Source organism: Alosa alosa, chromosome 5 (assembly GCF_017589495.1).
Source record: "Alosa alosa isolate M-15738 ecotype Scorff River chromosome 5, AALO_Geno_1.1, whole genome shotgun sequence".
NCBI lineage: Eukaryota > Metazoa > Chordata > Actinopteri > Clupeiformes > Clupeidae > Alosa > Alosa alosa.
Genome location: NC_063193.1, coordinates 5,680,035 through 5,700,588, shown reverse-complemented (window position 1 = coordinate 5,700,588; position 20,554 = coordinate 5,680,035). Strand labels below are relative to the sequence as shown.

Genomic DNA, 20,554 nt, shown 5'->3' with positions numbered 1-20,554 from the left:
ACTAGTTTTCATACATGACATTACCTCCACGATTACACCGCTAAGATAAATATCACAACTGATGCCGCGCGCGCCCGATAGCTTATGACTTGGTGGACTGAACACTGTTTTTCCCGGTGTTTTTTATGCATTCTAGCTACTGTCAGTGACGCCAGAGAACTAAAGTTATTAGGAAAGTGCGGTGTAAGTTTAGGCTACATTAATTTGTGCGTAGTGCCAGTGTCATTCATTTATTTTACACGCCTTACAACATATATACATGCATTCACAGTCGAAAGAAATCAGATATAAGCATACAAAGACGCTAAGAACTCACGTTAAGCCGATGGTAGCACACTGAATGCGAATGCACGATTTGACGAGGCAAAAGTATTGACTGTTACTAACGAAGGTTTTATAGCAATATTATAAATGTGGCGACACAGAATAGCCTAGAACTTGGGTAAGCCTTGGCGCTTAGTAGCCTAATTAAGGCGATAGCCAAAACTAATGTGAATCACGGACTATCCTACAACCAAAGAAAGTAAAGGTGATTAGTAGGCCTACCTGCGTTAGCCAAATAAAGGACGGACTGCACCCTTCACAAACCGTAAAATAAAGTTTATTAGTTTTACAGTTGACAGTTCACCATCAGTCCACACAAACAATTCTGGTTTCCTTGCACTAGCCATTTCGCCATAGCCTATTCTGTCTGTTTTTAAAGCGCAAGTTTTGCAAGTTTTGGTGATTTCTGTAAAGACACAGTGCCACCTATAGGCCTGGGGTATGAAGTAACGGTTGAGTCGTGTTGAGATGGATCCGTTTGGACGCAAATACTCTTGATACGGTTCCAGGGAAGACGGAGGAAAAAAAGATCGGTTTGGTACGTGTGGACTAGGCCTAAGTGTAGTGCTAAGCCTCAGACTGATTGTTTTTCATTTTTTTCTGTAAATATTTTCAGGTATGTGTGTGGATATTACCAATTACCAGGTGGCTTGCATTTAGAATAGAAGTGTTTTCCCAATGATAACAGGAGATTTCTTTTTTGAACAAAGTGTCTAATAATGTGTGTAGCCTAGTGTTTCGCAAGAAGTGGGCTGCAGAATTGCAAACAATGTGCAAACAGAACATATAATTAAGCTATGGTTACAGTGTTTAAGGTATGCTACAAGAAGTTGAGCCTTTCGTCTAAGCGTTTTTAGTGTGTAAGTAGGCCCTATAATGGGCAAAAACTGTAAGTAGGCCTAATTCTGATTTATATGCAATGATATTTTATTTAGCCTGCCTGTTGCATAAGTTTAATTAATGTTCCCGTAAAGAGTCAGCCATAACTGAGGTGCATCAGCAGCACAAGTAGGGTTGACTAGTGTCAAGAATTTATAATTTTATAATGACACACACTGTAGGCTACCGTTTGCTGTAGATAGGACTTGAGCAGCCTAAATTAACATGGTAACATGCTGCTTTTGGCATTACATTAACATTTTAGGATTTTTAGGATATAACTGATTTATGGTGCCTCCAAGCGCTCCGAGCACATTTAACCTTTTGTAAATTCGGAATTCGCGTTTATTCAGAGCGTCACACTCTCAGACGTCGAGCGTGTCATTCACGAACGCACTGAATGCACGAACGCACCCGTGATGCAGCGATTTTCGCTAGTAAATCTTCAGTGTAGGCCTATTCATTTCACACTGTCATAAACTATTATTAACCGTTTGCCTGGTAGATTTCTCATACCTATTCGATTGGACTCTGTCCTGTTTGCTGTTTGCTCAAGACCAGCTAGCCACCATGGACAGTCGCAAATTTGACAGTGAGGAAGAACTCAGAAGACAAAGAGGTGACTGAACTCAGACCCAGTAAGTTGGTAGAAACTGCTAGTAATGGTAGTAATAATTGGTAGCCTATTAGTAATATTGTGTGTAGAAATTGTATATATTGGACTGTTAGTTTTTAGTAGGCCTACGTTTTTAATGCTATGTGCCAAATTAGCATGCTTAATCCTTAGCAGTAGGCTTAGCACCATTAGCAGTAGGCTAGCCTGCTGACATGGGGTGGGGGCAGCAACTGCTATGGCTGCAACAAAAACACAGGGAAATTGCAGAATCTAGGAACAATTGCAATAAGCATATAGATTTCAAAGGCACACATTCCTCGTGTAGGATACACTTTATTATTCCAGATTACATTCTTGTCCAGTCAACCCGAAAAAAGTCATATAACCATTCCAATGACTCTGAAGCTGTTAAATGAAGGTAAATTAAGCTAAAAAACTTGCATATTAAGCTAAAAAACCTGCATAGTGTACCTTTAATGTTTTCAATAAAAAGCAACCTATCTACAATGAACAGAGAGAGAGTTAGATACAGTATGGTGGGGAAGCAACGTAAAAAATGGGCACCAAGCTTCTTGTCAGAGGAACTGGAAGTTTTGCTGCACAAGGTGACACTGTTTTCCAGCGTTCGGAATAACTTGGGCAACAGCAACAAAAAAGAGTTATAGAGCGACATGGACTACACGGCTCCGCGGCCGGCGCCGTCTTTGATTCAATACAAGGACACGTTGGTCGCTTACTGGACACCACCATGTTTATCCATTTATAGATCTTATTTAGAGGCAAATTCTTTGCCAGCTTTTAATTATCAAAAGTGATTGCCAATTTGAACGCTTTAATGACATTACTAAATAGCCTAGGCTAATTACCACCATAGTTCTGATACCAATTAAAGTAAACTTCATACAGTAAATAGGCCTGCATCCATTGCGAACATATTTTATTATTACACTGGGTGAAAAGGCTCTGAATCAGGGAATATTCATAGTGATATATTTCCTGATATGTGTAATATCAGGAAATATATTGGTTGATATGCTCCTGATATTTTAGTGCCAATTACCATATCAGGAGCATAACAAAAGTCCTGAATGGGACTGCGACGACATGCAAGATATCCAGACTTCATATTCTCACCTGATATAATCAATGTTTCAAGTATATGACCTCTTGTTCTTGTTCCCATATACCCTCTGATATGTCAAACATGGGACTACGCATATAGCCCATATACTGCCAGGCACAGCTAATTTCGCAGGCATTTATGTGTATGCCTTTATTTGCTTTTCCATAGGCTATATGCATTTATTACTTATATCATATATTTAATGTTTTTCATTTTTAAAATTAATCATGTGATTTATGTAATGGTTTTAAACGTGAGAAGCTTATTGTGCAACTTTAACTAAAATAATATTTCATATTAATTTTACATACACTTAATTACATTATTTACTTTGAATTACACCTGCTAAATCCCAATGACTTATTTTACTTTACCATGGAAATTCATATACGACAGGCAATACAATAAAGGCCATGTAACAAATTGTATTTATCAATCAATATTCAAATCAAGATGGCTTTCTCGCCTGCAGTAGGGGGCTTCCACAGTGACACTCGCCCCCTCTCAATGACCTGCCTCGAGTGAGAACAGAGACTTCTGTTTGACCTCAGTGGTTTAAACAGTCCATGGTCTGGGCGTGAAATGTCCTTTAAAACATTTTGGGCCCTTGTTTGTACTCTTCTGGTATAGATGTCCGGCAGGGTAGGGAGAGGTGCTCTGATGGTCCCTTTGGCAGTAAAAGTCAGGTGTCTGTAAAAAGAGAAAGAAAGCATATGTTACAATTGACCTTGTCCATGAATATAATGAACTCAGCTTGTGTGACAAATAAAAGCACAATAGCAGCCTAGAAGTCAGGTGCAATAGTTAGAAGTAATGGAGATATGTATTACAGTTGTGTTGATAAGTTTACATAACCTTTACATACACATACATTTAAAAAATCATCTGATCTTAATACCTTAATTAAAAAAAAAATGAGGAGAAATCCAACCTTTAAGGAACACTTATTTATTTACTAGTGCTGCCACTAACGACTCATTTTCTAACGACTAATTTTTCGATTAGTTGACTAATTTTTTTAAAAATCAAGTGTTTGTTATTTTGTTGTGTCCGTTTTATTTTGAACTCAACTAAAGGGAAAGCGTAAAATATTATATCACCCTACTTTTGTTAGAGTAAGGTGGACAAAGTATGCATAATTAGTGGAAATGCATGGATTCCAGTTGCTGCTACTGGAAGAAACTGGAATCCATGCATTTCCACTGAATTATTTTTGGAATCTGATCCCTTATCATACCAGTTCATTCTTACCGTTGCTTTCGACTTATCGCGGACTAAATTCAAGATGGCTGCAAACGCTAAACTTCGCGGAAGATACTGTCTGTAGAAATCGCCTTGTAAGTAAACTACCAGTGCTTTTTCAAAGTTCTCAATGTCTCGTTTTAAATGTCAGGGCCCTCAGAAGTCTACCAATGAAGTGTGGAGATACATTGAGCCTCGTAAATGGGTGTAAAACAGTGATTTATTTGCATGGCTAGCCCGATGCCGAAGCACCACTATTGAAAAAGCTGTTGGTAGCATCGGCTAACTAGCGCCAGATTTTGGAGTGCAGGGGACAAGCCGAGATGGGCTATGAGACATACGTTCACACTCGGTATCATGTTTCAATACACTTTAGGTCAATATCACACCGGAATTCTCCTTTAAATGTAGTTTCATAATTAAATAGCCTTCCAATAGGTTGAATTGGAGCTTTGCTACCAGCGTTATCAAGTGGTTTCAGTTTCTCTCACGCATTGAATGAACGCTCATACCACCATTTGATTGTATGCCTCTATGTTTGATGACACCAAATTAGCAAGTATTTCCTACTTTTTGCAGAAACGTTTTTTTCTTTTTCTGTCGGTCCGCGGTTTCTTAATTAATTGCGCAGCAAATTATCAGATGAAGCCCCGGGAATAATTTTTCGCTCTGCGGCTCCGGACCAGCAGTGTCCACGTTACGGCCGGTGCTGGTCCGCGCGGCCCATAGTTTGAGAAACGCTGGACTTTGAAAGGCGACAGGAGTTGAGGACTTTGCAAATGAGCCTAACATCAGCATGTTCAAAGCAAGTAGGCTACAGGCACTTTGCACGTCTTACCACATAGGTTACCTCACTTTATCAGTGGGCTTGAACGCTAAAAAAATATGCGTCGTGACTTATTGACCATGCAAATGACAGTTTGCGTGCATAGCGGGGTTTAAAACTGCCAAAGTCTTAGTAGCCTGTTTAACATCCAAAGACAGTCATTGTACAAGAGTTAATAACATAGAGTTAATATAACATTACAGTGAGCCGTTTGAGACCAAAAATAAATAGGCGGTCAATAGTAAAACGACTTTTCGAAAAAAAAAATTGCTGTCGACTAATTTTCATGGTCGATTAGGTCGACTAAGTCGACTAATTGCGGCAGCACTATTATTTACGATACATTATTCATTCACAAAGAAAATTGTTGTCCTTAAAGGCTGGATTTTTCATCATTTTTTTTAAATTAAGGCATTAAGATCAATTTCCAAAAGTATCATACCTAATTGCAACACTGTCTGCAGAAGCTCTTGCCTTCTTGCTTAAACCACCTTTCTGATGCCGATCCTCCCCCATCTGACGTGCAGTGCCAGCCTCTGGCTGCAGGCTGGGACTGGCTGGATGGCACCTAAAAAAATAAAACAGCAATTGCTATACATTATGTGTAGAGTGTGCATAGTGACATATCCCATAGCCCTCATTCAAAACACACAAACACAGCATGTTGAGGGCAGCAGCCATGGCTTCCAGACATAGTCAAGTAGCGTGTAGTAGTAGCAGGACAGACCGACTTTGCCCTGGTCTGTTGATGGAGCCCACTACAGTCATAACAACAAACAGACACATGAAAAAAGGGGATAAACTAAACACAGTAACAGACACAAATACATGCACACATATTATAATGTTATTTGCTATTCTACATGTGTGTGTGTGTGTGTCTGTCTCTACCTGGTGAGTGATTGGAACTTTTTTTGTATGGAAGTGGCACACTTTATATTCCAGAATATTCCAGAATGCACTCAGTGTTCTCAGGGAAGCAGTCCTCACAACTCACTGCCTGCAAACAGGGAACAGAGGGAAATTAAGATGAATAAATTGCAAAATACACATAACATGAAAAGACCATCACTGAAGCACTACTGCCCTCACATGCATCTTAAATAAACACATGCCTTGGCACAAGTCAGGTACAACCAAATAAGGGCTATGAAATGAAGAACATTTTGCCTAATGCTACCTATAACTTACATCAGAATACTTTGACAAGATTTGGGAAAGATTGGAGTTTTTTAACTATGCCCCCCATTCAAGCTTTAATCAAAAGACTACAATCTTTCAAGAATCTTACCCAAATCTGGTCAAGTCTTCTGGTGTAAGGATGTTACCCTTCACAAACTAAAGATCCCTTAACTTGTCGGCATTATATTGAGGTAGGTCAACCCCCTGTTCACGTTAGCCTGCATGGTCATTAGCGAAGTTATAGCTAGGTTAGCTAACGTAGCTACTCGTTCCTGATAGCCTTGGCCTTTTAATTCAAACTAAAACTTTACATCCATAGCGAAATCTCAGACAGACTTATTGTTGGATATGATATTACTACCATTCCAGATATTCCACACAATGGTAAAGTTAGTTATTGTAACGGTGGGTTTTGACACAGCGAAACACCTCGCGATTTTTGGCCAGCAAAATTTCGCCTCGGGGGCGTGACGGCGAAACCGCTAACCTTTTGACTGTGTCTAGCCAGTGGTGGCAAGCGAGCTAATTAGGCTAATCAGCTAGTTCAAACGTTTAAGTACTTAATGAAGATATCCAGGGGTCTTTATGCCTCGACTAAGTTGATGTTGCCTATAAACAACAATTCATGTTCATAGAAACAACAAGGTCAACAAGACATAATATATTTCATACCTGTGTTGCAGCATGTAGCCTAGCTGTCTAGCTAGGTTTACAATGCAATCCAATGTCCTAAAATACTAGCATTTTGCCTGTCAGCTAGCTAAAAAAGATTGAGTGCTTAAACTAACATATATGGTGGTCTATTTAGTGGTGTATGTGCTCTGACTAAGTTCGTGTTGCATATAAACCACAATTCGTGTTGATACAAGTGTCAATGTTCGTGTATAAACATTTTAGTCACATACAAATTTTCGTGTTACAGCTCAGGTAGTCAACGCCATCTTGGTCAGACTTTTTTGTAACTCCCGCCTCCAAACACAAAGATGCAGACCTGATTGGTTCTTGAATGGTCCTCATTTAAATAAAGTTAAACTTTGGCCAACTTTGTTTCGCCTGCCCCGGGCGATTCAACCTCAATAAAGCGACGCTGTGAAATTTGGAAACACACCGTAGTGTTAACAGCTAGCAAACGTTAGCTAATTCTAACATGACGGTTAACAAACGGTTTTGGTTAACATTAATGCTACAATATAAAAAGAGTATTTTCCTAATTAATTCCATTGGCATACAAAAGTACTGTAGTTCTTACCTTGGATATGATGACGGCAGAGTTTGTACAGCTTGCAGTCAGATGCATGACAGAAAAGTGACGGTTGAAGTCACCACCAGTGGCAGGGAGTTGGTTGAAATTTTGAAAAGTCAGTCGGGTGGGGGATGGGTATTGCTGTGTGTGCGCATGCGCTAATCAAGAGGCAAAGCATATGGAATCGTGGAAATTATTCGGCCTTTTGGCATTTTAGTTACATTAAAATGACTACCAAACTGATTTTGTAGAAGTGTCAAAACATAGTAGCCAAGTGGGCTATTACTACTATTCTGATTATTAACATTATTGGTTCTCATATAGTTTGACGTCAATTTCATTTGAAGCCTTGTTTCTTGATTAAATCAACATTGGTTTATCAGTCATTATAGGCCTATTGACCCACGTTTTATAGACAAGTTACAACATGATTGATCCATTGTTACGTTGGCCCACAAGGAAGCCATAGCTTGTAATGTTAGTATGAAATTATAGATGCTCAACTTTAACAAGTTTAATAATCCTTTCTTATGTGTTATGGTTTGTAGCATATATTATAGTATTTATTTATTTTCATTAGGCTATTGATTGAATTGATTGTTTATTAGTGCTGCTTCTTAATGTAGGCCTACTCTTACCAACTTTTTAAATTGTTTAGGCTACTGTTAAATTTAACTTTTTATTGTTGTTATGTGGCAACTCCAGCTTAATCGAATTTGTTTTGGCAGACAGCATTGGGGACAAAGGGAAAGCAGATCATTTAAAATGTGGACTTTATTCCTCCAACCGATCTCATGCATATTATACATAAAAAGTATATTAGGCTAGACCTACAGACTACAGCAACTATAAAATCTCAAAGATATCATTGAAATTGAACCATAACCAAAATATTTAGATAAGTAGGCTAGCCTTGGCCTGAACAAAGTAGTCTTTAAATAGTCTATTTTTGAATGTCCCGAAATTAGATAGAAATCAAACGGCAAATAGCCTATCAGTGATGTTTTATGGTACGTTTTGGGCGTAGGGCATGCGTGACTGTTAATTAGGCAGATCTTGGGCCTAGGCTGATTTCTAATATGATAGCCTATCCAAGGGTGGAGACCTACCTAAAGATATCCAGAAATGGTGTGTGTGACTTGTGATTTGGGTATACATACCCCTGATATCTCATTGGCAAATCAGGAGTCAAAATAAATTATTATTTATAAATATTTTCACTGATTCTGAAAGATGCTCCTGATATGCTGCATGTCATAAAAAATATCCGGTCAGTATATCCCCTGATTCAGAGCCTTTTCACCCAGTGTTAGTCTTAAAATGTCCATAACATAAAATCATCATTGAGCCACAACATTGTCAACATACTGTACCATAGTTTGACTTGTACTGCGCTGCGCTGATTTCTAACGACTGCTGCACAGTGGCGGCGACTAGCGTCTTGAGAGCTCAAACAACCCCTTCCCCTGGGGATCAATAAAGTATCTATCTATCTATCATCTATCAACAACACTAAGAGAGAGCTTACGAATGGTCCAGACCAACCTTACGAACGTGTGACTTACAGAAGATATACTTAGCGTACGAACGTGTCGATTCATGCCATAACGTTAAGAGAGAGGTTAAGGAATAGGTTAAGAACTACTTAGCGATAAGAACGTTTTGGGGGACCTGCCCCTGGTTGCTATAGCTTTTCATTTTTGTAAACTTTATACCTTTTGAGATATTAACAAAAAACAAGCTTATTTTTCCCCATAGACTTTGCTTTGGTGATTATGACATCATAAAGGGCCATTAACACCTGTTTGCACCTGTTGCAGCCATCTGCTCAACTAGGCCCCTTTCTCTCTGTCTCTCTCAATTAAACAACAATACAAGGCACCTTCCATCCAACTGTCTCTTATCCATTCACTTCAAACCATCTAAATTACCCTAGCAACAAGCTAGCAACCACACATAATTTCAACCTAGAACCCACCATAGCAACCAACCTGATTACCCAGGCAACCAGCATAGCAACAACTTTATTTTGCATAGCAACCACAATATATACACTAGCAACACCATACCAACCACCTTAATTAGCCTAGCAACAAACTAGCAATGACAACTATAATGTCAATCTACCAGCCATCATAGCAACCAACATGTTTACCCTACCCTAACTAGCATATAGTATAGTGCTTTATTTAGTATAGCAATCACTATATGTGCTTTCGCAACACCCTAGCAACCACTAAAATATTGTCAACAAACATGATGACCCCAGCAACCACCACAGCAACAACTTATTTAGCACAGCATCCAGCATGTCTGCCCTAACAACACAATAGTAACTATCTCTGCATTATCTGTTTTAACTATGATATTTAACATTAATTTGTTCTTAAAGGTGCTCTAAGCGATGCCACGTGTTTTTAGGCTAAAACATTTTTTGTCACTTACAGCAAACATTACCTCACCATCCACTAGCTGCCTGTGTCCTGAATACATTGTAAAAAAAATGCGACCTCTGTGGACAGCCCAGGCCCTCTATCAGCTATAACCGCACTATGTAAGTTTGCCAGATCTGGTAGCGGATCTGTAGTTCGATGGAATGAGACAAGAAACTACAAATTTGACTTGCATCTGATGTCGCAATACATCGTACTTTTATAAGTCATGCAAAATATTCTACCTTGTCTGTGGACATCGTTATTTGCAAAGCTGGTGCTGGATAAACAAATAGTGTGCGTGCGACAGAGGGAAAGTTCTTTGGTGTTGCTTTAAATTGGTACATAAACTCTTACCAAATCGTTTCAGAAGTGTAGCAATCTTGTTTTGAATGCAGTTGTTCTAAATAAATACACGTCCATCCCGGATTAGCCATTGTTTTGTGTACCTGGCGTGTTTTAGGGACATTGGAAATGAACCTGCAGAGCAAATCCCAAATTTGCCAAAGATTTGTATGGGTATTCCCAGGCTATGGGAGAAAGTTTATTATCATGGCTTTACAGTGTTTATTATCCTGTGTAAAACTAGACTTCAATGCATTGCAGGTGTTTGGTAGGGTAATATTACAGCTGCAACTGATTACACTCTGCAAATGTCCATCTTCGATACAGTTGAAAATATAATGAAATAATTTCCCTGATGCACTAATTTGATAGATTATAGTATAATAATGATAATAATATGCTTTATTTGTATAGCAGCTTTCATACACAAAATGCAGCTCAAAGCGCTTTACATTTGGAGCATTTAACACAATAATAGAGAAGAAAATTGTAAAAATGATGTGTGCATGGAGGTAGGTAGAGCTAGGAAGAGTGATGAAGCACAGTCCATCCCCAAGTCAGTGGCAACAAGTCAATCTGTCAAAATGACAGAAAGCCTTCAGACTTTTCTGTCATGCTTAAAAAAAATATGTCTGATGGAAAATGTTTGGTTGATGCAACCTGTGGTCGGACGTCATTTTTTTAATGGTGGCGGTCAGCTAGGATGCTAACTGGCTGAAGCTAACCCTCTAAATCCTGATCCCTCTTGGGCTGTACCAACCTGGGGGTCGTTTCTAGAAAAGTTGGCAACGACGTTGCTCAACCACCGTGGTACAACGCAACTTGCGACCAAACAATGACATTGTTACACCCGTTTCCAGAAAGCATCGTACCTGTGTCGCAATTCGCTACCTCCGACGTTCGAACACCGTAGTTCCAACAACGTTGTTGATGATGCAGCGATACATATCATTGGTGGAAACAGTGGTAATGTATAATACCCCACCCCCTAGAAAATTTCTGTCACGGCCTATGTCGACATTTTTCTAATTTAAACCGAGTGATTAATGCTGGCATTGCCATTGCCATCAGCAAAAACCTAAACCTATTCCAAGCATATAAAACAGTTAACTTAAGCCAACCAATATGAGTCATTATTTGTGTTAAATATCTATGTTGGAAAAAATATATAGCCTGGGCGAATGTCTGGGTATCGCAAATGTTATCAACTCTCTCATGGCTTAAGGGCAGCGCGTCGGTGCACTGTGCGCTCGGCCGGAGTTCGCATCCTATCTTTTCTTTTCACCTCTGAGTAAGAGTAGGCCTACGAGACACAACAATATGTTTTGACCATACATATTTATGTAAATAGAGACCATAGGTAGAAGACATCAGTCAAAAACAATTGAATCTACGTGTCACACTAGTTCAACTGCAGGTAGCGTGAAGCAAGAAGACAATCTCACATCATAAGAAAATCGAACCTACAACGCTGGGATAACAAGTTACCTGCTTTAGCCACTACACCATGTATTACTGTGCTGATTTTAAGAGTCTGTGAAGATTATAATACTAGCTTATCAAAAAGCAAGGCAATACTCAAATTAACATAAATAGCAAGAATGAGCCAAGTAGGCGAGTCAGTTTCTTAATCAAAATAAAGCTACAGGATAGATCAATCATTGAGTCACGAGGTAAACAACCACTTCGCAATTTTTGGCTAGGCAGTTGTGATTTTTGGTTAGGCGCTCAGGACACCAACTGGAACTACCAAGGAACGACACAAGTGCGACTGCCCAGGGGCAGTAGTTCAAACGACCAAACTTTGCATCCTTGTTTGCGATGGAGAGTTCAAACTACTCTTTCTATAAACACCAAATCGAAGAACGATGGAGCGAACTACCAAAGGTTGCGACACAAGTTAGAAAACGACGCTTTCTAGAAACGAGCCCCTGATCAGATAATCATTCACCTTATAAATCATATGTCAAATTATTCCACTGTGTGCAAGTATTTACTGTATCTTAATTTTCCCCAAGTGGCCCCTGTTATAACCCAGAAGCCACAGTTTATTTCCACAAGGCAAATATAAATGTCAAGGACAGTTGGACATACAAATGTCTGATATCTTTGTGGTTTGTCCTCAGGCCAGTGCGAACAGTCAAGTTAAACATTCCCCAAGTTGTAATAACCTATTCTGGGTCAAACCCTTACTTTCGTCTCGGTTGCCTGTGTACAATCTCTGACAGAATTTTTCCCTTGGGTCAAGAAAACTTTTGTTTACCAAGATCCCCATTATTACAGCATGTACTGCCAAAATGTTATACCCACCAAAGACAAGGGCCTTTAAATCCAAATATTTATCCATGCAATATGACAACACAAAAGTGATAAACAAATGTAGATAATGTTTGGCAACACAAAGGCTCACATGAATAACACAGTATATTGAAAGAAGACTCTCTTTTGCAGGGTAATGTCATTTATCAAACCATGATAATATAATAGCTATAATGTTTTGTTGACAAATATATAATCAGACCATATTTCCCATACAAAATACTTCCATAGATGTGAATTCCGATGTGAATATCTGATATGATTACAGCTGACTTATGGGGGCCTGTTGACATTAGAGGGCACTGTAAATCTTGCACATTCAGCGGCGGTTTTTAATTGAGCCTAATAAATGTTACGAGTAGAGCCATTTTAGTGAAATGTGTTTTGATGCACTGAGAAAGCTGTAGGACTTTTTTTCATTTATTTATCTGAAAATAGCCATGGGCCCACATCCAACACTGATTTACAACAAAGTCATATATTTTTTAAAAGCCCTCGATCAAGTACACATTTTGATTATAAAGCAGAGGGAATGAAGCCCAACCCTTGATGAGCGAGAATTTCCCACAGCATAAACCACTTCATAGTAAAACACTCAAGCAAAGGGAGGAGGGGAGGAATGGAAGTGAATCTAAAGATGTTGATGTGAGAAAGTGTCTTTTTCAGCTGCGGGAGTGATTACTGTTCTGAGGATTTTATTTTATTTTTGACTCAGTAAGGGGAAACAATCTCACAAGTAAACACTGCATCTTGGTGAATCAAGCTCTCTGAAAAGTGGTGATATCACAGGAGTTGCAAAGCAAATGAGCATAACCTGATATAGCTTCTTTTTTATTGTGTCTATATTTTTGAATTTGTGATGAATGTGTGTTACACATCAAATCCTTGTGTCTCAAGAGCCGTTGGCTTTGTTTCAGGATTTTGATATGTTAATATTTCTAGTCAGCTAATGTGTCTTGCAACAGGTTTCCTGTAAACCTGTTAAGATTAGTGCATAAATGCTATAGTATAGCACAAAATGTGTCCCCTTGTGCAAAGTGAATATGGTCTTGAGTAGGGATGTCATGATTAGAGATTTTAGTGGTACAATTATAATCTGAAAAATAATCAGGATTATCACAATTACTTAGTGTGAATACATTACTGTACTGAAGTATGAAATCACACAAACACATGCTTTAGAGGTTTTGACTTTTAAAGGTTATTTATCGCTGCCTTTTAAACACAATAAGTCACTGCATAGTTCCCTTTTGAAAAAAAGCATTCTTTCAACATTTGTTTTGGGGGTAGATAATGGAAACATAGAATAGTCTAGATCGATATTGAATTAAGAACATCTAGAGAACATCCTAGATTGTGCTCCACCGTCCTCACACACACAGAAAAGTATGGCTAAATGTCATGTTTCTATTTCATATATTTTGGAATTCATATAAAGTTTATATATTTTGTTAATAATTTATAGTATTTTATGATGTGCATAATTACTAGTAGCTAAAAATATTTAGTAATTTGAATACTTGATATAAAGCTTTAAACTATTACACTTATCTTTAATGTGGTGTAGAGGTCTAATTGAGTGCCTGTCACTTAAAGAAATATGTGAGAGTAATTAGCCTACAGTCTCACGGTTTTAGGCTAGTGAAAAATAGTGCATAAGGATATGTGGATGCAATTCATTGTGTTTTCTATATCATTGGATAAAATAAATGTTCAAAACGAACAAGTCAAAAATCTTTTTGGGATCATTGAAGAAATACGTGTCTTGGAATGTTTCTTTATGATTTTGGTGAGCACTAGCCTACTCGAATGATAGACATGATGTAAGCTAGCGAGATATTTAGCAAAGAGCTCTTTCTAGATATAAAAGTGTGCCAATAGGTTGCGTAGCCTATTTCTAAAATGTAATTAAACCCAACAGTAGGCCTAAATAAACTAAATCTCATAGCCTAGGTAGGTTAGCTACACAAACTTGACAGATGCATGTGAGCAAATCAACTTAACATTGGCCTATTACAGAAAGGTAAACCCGGAAATGTTGAGTACACCAAAGTTTTATGATGGGAATATATAGTATGGGTTCCCAGCATGCAGAAACTGCCAGATGCTAATTTGCATATGTTGGGCAATTTGTGTAATTGAGCTAATTGGCATAAATTAGCATAATCACCTATATTGATCATATTATAAGAGCCGCTTGGCCAAAATGGACCATGTTAGTATGTTTTTAGGGGTTACTGGAGATGCTGAGTCCATATCTGACACACAAAAACACGAGTTTTTGGGGGCGATTTAGACGGATTTTTGGAGGATAAAAATGTTCAGTGTAATTTGGATTCTCAAGTTATTTCTGAATTCCACAATCATTTTCTTCATACCTGTCTTCTAACTCCCTCCAAACGCCGTTATATCCACAGCCGGTGGATCAGGACGGTCTGCTGCTTTCAAAAGCAGCACCTGTAGATGGGCACGTTTTCCATGGAGGAGCAAGACCTCACCGCCAGGGATGAATTACTGCACGGGCCTACCGGGCCAGGCCCAGGGGCCCAAGAAGTCAGGGGACCCTGAAGCCTAAGCCTTTGCATGAAATCATTGCCTCAATATCAACACATCAGGATGTAGGCTATGAATCTGATTGAATTTAGTATTGGCCATCCCCAAAATGCAACAGAATACAGGAAATCACATCAAACAAATTAAAACATTTCTGAGGAAGGACCCCCAACCCCCCCTTCCACATATGCGACAATTAATGGGGGGCCCTTAATACATCTGGGCCCAGGGGCCTGAAAGTTCATAATCCGTCCATGCTCACCGCTAGGTGGAGGCCCAAGCAAAAGGATCCGAAGAGAACCCTTGTAAGGGGTACTGAAAAGCTTACAGAGGCCTTCAGACCTTGAGCCCCTGCCCCCGCCGGAGAGCTTTAGGCTGGAGTTGGCGGTGGCCCTGGCTGCGGAGCAGAGCAGAGGTGGAGCGGCAAGGAGGTGGTGCCTTGAGGACGGATGGTTGGCGGAGCCTGTTCGAGTCGGCCTGTTCGCCGGGGCTCTTTAGAAAAATAAGGGGGAAAAAAAGTTTGTTGTGTGAAATCCGATGGCACGAGCCAGAGAGAAGGTCTAGGCCTTGGCGCGATCGTGGCGGTGTGGAGCGGCCGGAACAGCGGAGGACAGCTCTGCGACAAGGCAGCAGAGGAGGGACGCCAACGTCGGTAGCTGTAGCCTGATTGCGCAGCGTGGTCCGGCTGCGATGGAACTGGAGTCTGCTGCCCCGACTGGCGAGACGACGGAGTGGAGCATCGGAGGTGCAGTGCCAGTTACGGTGCTCAGCGCCGGGGAGTCTGTGGCAGTGGAGGCTAGGCCCCACCAGGTGTTGGAGGAAGGTTGCGGTGGTGCACACTGCGAAAGTGCGACCTGAGGGCGTTCTCTGAAGGGAGCTGGGGACGAGAGGCGACAGACCAGATGACTGCTAGCACGCCCCGCATTTGGCCGCTGGTGGTTGTGGTTCCCACAGAGTAGGTCTCTTGCGGTGTGTGCACCCCACCTGCTGTATGGCAGTGCCAGAGACTAATTGCTGGACTGAATGTGGGAACGCCCACGCCGAGGATGGCAATGGGTTGCTGGGGGGCTGTGCAACGCCAGCGTGCTGGACTGTGCTTGAGATTCCCACGGTGTTTCGCGCTGGGGATTCTGGGAGAACTGAATGATCATCTCAATACCAATGTTTCCCAAAAGGCTTGTCCTAAGGAGAACAGTATTACCTTAAACACACATGAGGAAACTGAACAGTCCAATCAGTAGACAAGGATAAGCTAGCCAACTATGCTACTTTGTTTACAATATTTCCAGGCTTCAACCAGACAGCTGAATGTGGTAGAGTTGTAATAGAAATATTAGGCCTAAGCTATAGGCTGATCTGCATAAAGTGTGCTGTCATAAATATCAGACATTCAGTATTCTCTCTTTTTATATCAGGATATAAAATAATACAGATATATTACATTGTAATCCTCTGGTATTCTAAGGTAGGCTATTGAAATGTCTAGCCCCCCCTCCAAAAAGAAAAATCGAGGTTTGTATCAAACCGTGGGTCAAAAATCGTGATATGAATCGAATTGTTAGGTTGGTGTATCATTACAGCCCTATCCTCCAAAAATCTGTCTAAATTTTACCAAAAAACTCAAAATCAGCTTAATGAGAGTAAAATGTGACCAAACCAAGTTTAAATAGTGATTTTGAATCTTGAAAATGTGAGAGATGGACTCAGCATCTCCAGTAACCCCTAAAAACATACTAACATTGTCCATTTTGGCCAAGCAGCTCTTATAATATGATCAATATAGGCTATTATGCTAATTTATGCTAATTAGCTCAATTACACAAATTCCCCAACATATGCAAATTAGCATCCGGCAGTTTCTGCATGCTGGGAACCCATACTATATATTTCCATCATAAAACTTTGGTGTACTCAACATTTCCGGGTCCACAATGGGGCTCTATGGGCTGTCCACTGGACTATATCATTTGTTGCTGAGCGGCCACAGCATCACTTAAACTAGCAGCCATGTATCGCTGTTTATGGAATGACAGCTGCAGGTTGAAAGCTGCACTTGTGTGTGTGAGAACGAAAGATACGCAGGCTAGGGCAGGCGAGGCACTACAAGCATGCCTAGTTGCACACACGCATCTCTTTTGCCACAATTTCAGAGAAAAGCCAAACATCATAAAAAGTTTCACAGGCTTCAAAAATGATCAAATCTTCACCAAAATTCTCACAGACAATGTTTAGACAAAGCCTCACAAAAGTTATCAAAAGAATTTGGATATGTTGTTCCATTTCAGAGATATAGACCAATAAAGTTCGACCACTCAGCCCATTTCTCCTATATCACCTATATTCCTATATGAGTAATTTTTTTTCCTTGGAGAACAACCATACAACCATCATTATGTGGATACAATTTACAGTGCACATTTTCAGATCTGTACTCTTTTTTTATAAAGCCCTTAATTCTATTGTCAAATGTATGCTAGGAATTTTCTTGATGTTGTGTGTTTGCCAACACACATTTTGTGAATGTGACTGGCAAATATGTAGGATTGTCAGTGGCTCAGTGGGATAATGCCTAGTACTGGTGTTTGTTAGGTTGAGAGTTCAAATCCCCGGTAGTGCTTTAGGCTCTAGCTCGAATACTATTGGTTATTGAAGATTCACACCATTGAACAGCACCTGAATGACATCAGGCAGTCTATCATATTTATATTTCATCCATTAGTGTTCTTCTCTACAAATGTCTAAATGCCCCAGAATTTCAAAAAGATTTCAGGTGTACTCTTTCAGGAAAGCCCTTCATTTTATTGTCAAATGTATGCTTGGAGTTTTTCTTGTGTGTTTACCAACACACATTTTCACCATGTGAATGTGACTGGCCAACGTGTCGGATCGACAGTGGCTCAGTGGGATAATGCCTTGTACTGGTGTTTCTTAGGTTGAGTGCTCGAATCCCCGTTAGAGCTTTAGGGCCTGTGCACACGGAGACGCTTTTTAGGTTAAAGGAGAATTCCGGTGTGATATTGACCTAAAGTGTCTTGAAACATGATACCGAGTGTGAACGTATGTCTCATAGCCCATCTCACATCTTACAATCGTCTTGTAAGTAAACTACCAGTGCTTTTTCAAAGTTCTCAATGTCTCGTTTTAAATGTCAGGGCCCTCGGAAGTCTACCAATGAAGTGTGGAGATACATTGAGCCTCGTAAATGGGTGTAAAACAGTGATTTATTTGCATGGCTAGCCCGATGCGAGAAGCACCACTATTGAAAAAGCTGTTGGTAGCATCGGCTAACTAGCGCCAGATTTTGGAGTGCAGGGGACAAGCCGAGATGGGCTATGAGACATACGTTTACACTCGGTATCATGTTTCAATACACATTAGGTCAATATCACACCAGAATTCTCCTTTAAACGCAGAGGTTTTGCTTCGTCTTGGCCGAGCGTCCAAACGAATCCTGTAAACGCACTGTCCGAAACCGCACTTTTCCGAAACCTGGTCCCAGAGTGGAAAAATCTGAAACCGTGAGCCCATTTGAATTAGCTTTAGACAGCGAAACCAAGACATCCTGCTTATGTGATCGATGATGTCATTGCCACACCTCAGCTGCCCTGGACTTGCACTTATAGTATTGCCTAACAATACTAGTTTTCATACATGACATTACCTACGATTACACTCCGTAAGATAAATATCACAACTGAAAGGCGCGGCTACCGATAGCTTATGACTTGGTGGACTGAACACTGTTTTTCCCGGTGTTTTTTATGTATTCTAGCTACTGTCAGTGACGCGAGAGAACTTAAGTTATTAGGAAAGTGCGGTGTAAGTTTAGTCTACATTAATTTGTGCGTAGTGCCAGTGTCATTCATTTATCTTACAACATATACATGCATTCACAGTCGAAAGTGAAATCAAATATAAGCATACAAAGACGCTTTTAGAACTCACGTTAAGCCGATGGTAGCACACTGAATGCAAATGCGCCGATTTGATGCAGGCAAACGATTGACTGTTACAAACGAAGATTTTATAGCAATATTATAAATGTGGCTGACAGAATAGCCTAGAACTTGGGTAAGCCTTTATTTAGTAGCCTAATTGCGGTGATAGCCAAAACTAATGTGAATCACGGACTATCCTACAACCAAAGAAAGTAAAGGTGATTAGTAGGCCTACCTGCGTTAGCCAAATAAAGGACGGACTGCACCCTTCACAAAACCGTAAAATAAAGTTTATTAGTTTTACAGTTGACTACAGTTGACAGTTCACCATCAGTCCACACAAACAATTCTGGTTTCCTTGCACTAGCCATTTCGTCATAGCCTATTCTGTCTGTTTGTAAAGCACAAACTTTGGTCAATTTCTGTAAAGAAACAGTGCCACCTATAGGCCTGGGGTATGAAGTAACGTGTTGACGTGTTGAGATGGATCCGTTTGGACGCAAATATTCTTGATACAGTTCCAGGGAAGACGGAGGAAAAAAAGATCGGTTTGGTACGTGTGGACTAGGCCTTAGGATTTGTCATTTAAGATTCACACCATTGAACAGCACCTGAATGACATCAGCCAATCAACATTCACACTCATCAGTTGCCAAGAATCAGAATGCCGGGACTCTATTACATTTAGGGGAACTTCTTTGTTTACTATTTTTCCTTCATCATTACATCTATCATATTTATATTTCATCCATTAGTGTTCTTCTCTACAAATGTCTAATTGCCCCAGAATTTTAAAAAAGTTTTCAGGTGTACTCTTTTAGGGAAGCCCTTCATTTTATTGTCAAATGTATGCTTGGAGTTTTTCTTGTTGTGTGTTTACCAATACACATTTTCACCATGTGAATGTGACTGGCCAACATGTCGGATTGACAGTGGCTCAGTGGGATAATGCCTTGTACTGGTGATCCTTAGGTTGAGAGTTCAAATCCCACTTCAAGCATTAGTGTTTGAATGCTGTTGGGTTGTGGAGGTTAGCATACTAGAATAGAATGCTGTTGGGTTCGGGAGGTTAGCACACTATAACATTACAGCTACTTGTCAATATGGACTTGTAGTGCAAGGCAAGTATAACTGTATAATTATAGGCTGTTTATCTTATTGACTCCGACACAGCTGTAGCCTATAATTATTTGTTATTCTTATAATATTTGTCATTTCTTATAGTCCTGTAGAATAGAGTATTGTTAGAATACTACTGAGTTGTGGAGATTAGCGCACTAGAATACTACTGTTAGAATCCTGTTGGGTTGTGGAGGTTAGCACACTAGAATAGGGTATTGTTAGAATACTATTAGGTAGTGGAGGTTAGCACACTATAATGTTACAGCACAGGGTAATCCTAATTTTATGCATCAAATTTATTCCAATCCAACTCAAAAGTTTTGAACAACACAAAGTGAAGGTTTTATCCAGATCAAAACCAAGAATAGATTATGTGGGGGTTCACTCTTTATTACGACATCCCGTTATTA

At 39.8% G+C, this 20,554-nt stretch overlaps 1 long non-coding RNA gene across 4 annotated transcripts; it reads right to left on the bottom strand.

Annotated features, from left to right (window-relative positions):
- Window positions 1-2,136: 2,136 nt before the first annotated feature.
- On the bottom strand, window positions 2,137-7,569 carry LOC125294760. Of its 4 annotated transcripts, none has more exons than XR_007193558.1 (5): window positions 7,442-7,569; window positions 5,902-6,010; window positions 5,663-5,768; window positions 5,453-5,578; window positions 2,137-3,632 (listed from the first exon to the last, which is right to left on the bottom strand). It is a non-coding gene; the product is annotated as an uncharacterized LOC125294760 (long non-coding RNA). The 4 variants fall into 4 exon arrangements; XR_007193559.1 differs by having other exon boundaries at window positions 5,667-5,768; XR_007193556.1 differs by having other exon boundaries at window positions 5,453-5,768.
- Between the last annotated feature and the right edge of the window lie 12,985 nt (window positions 7,570-20,554).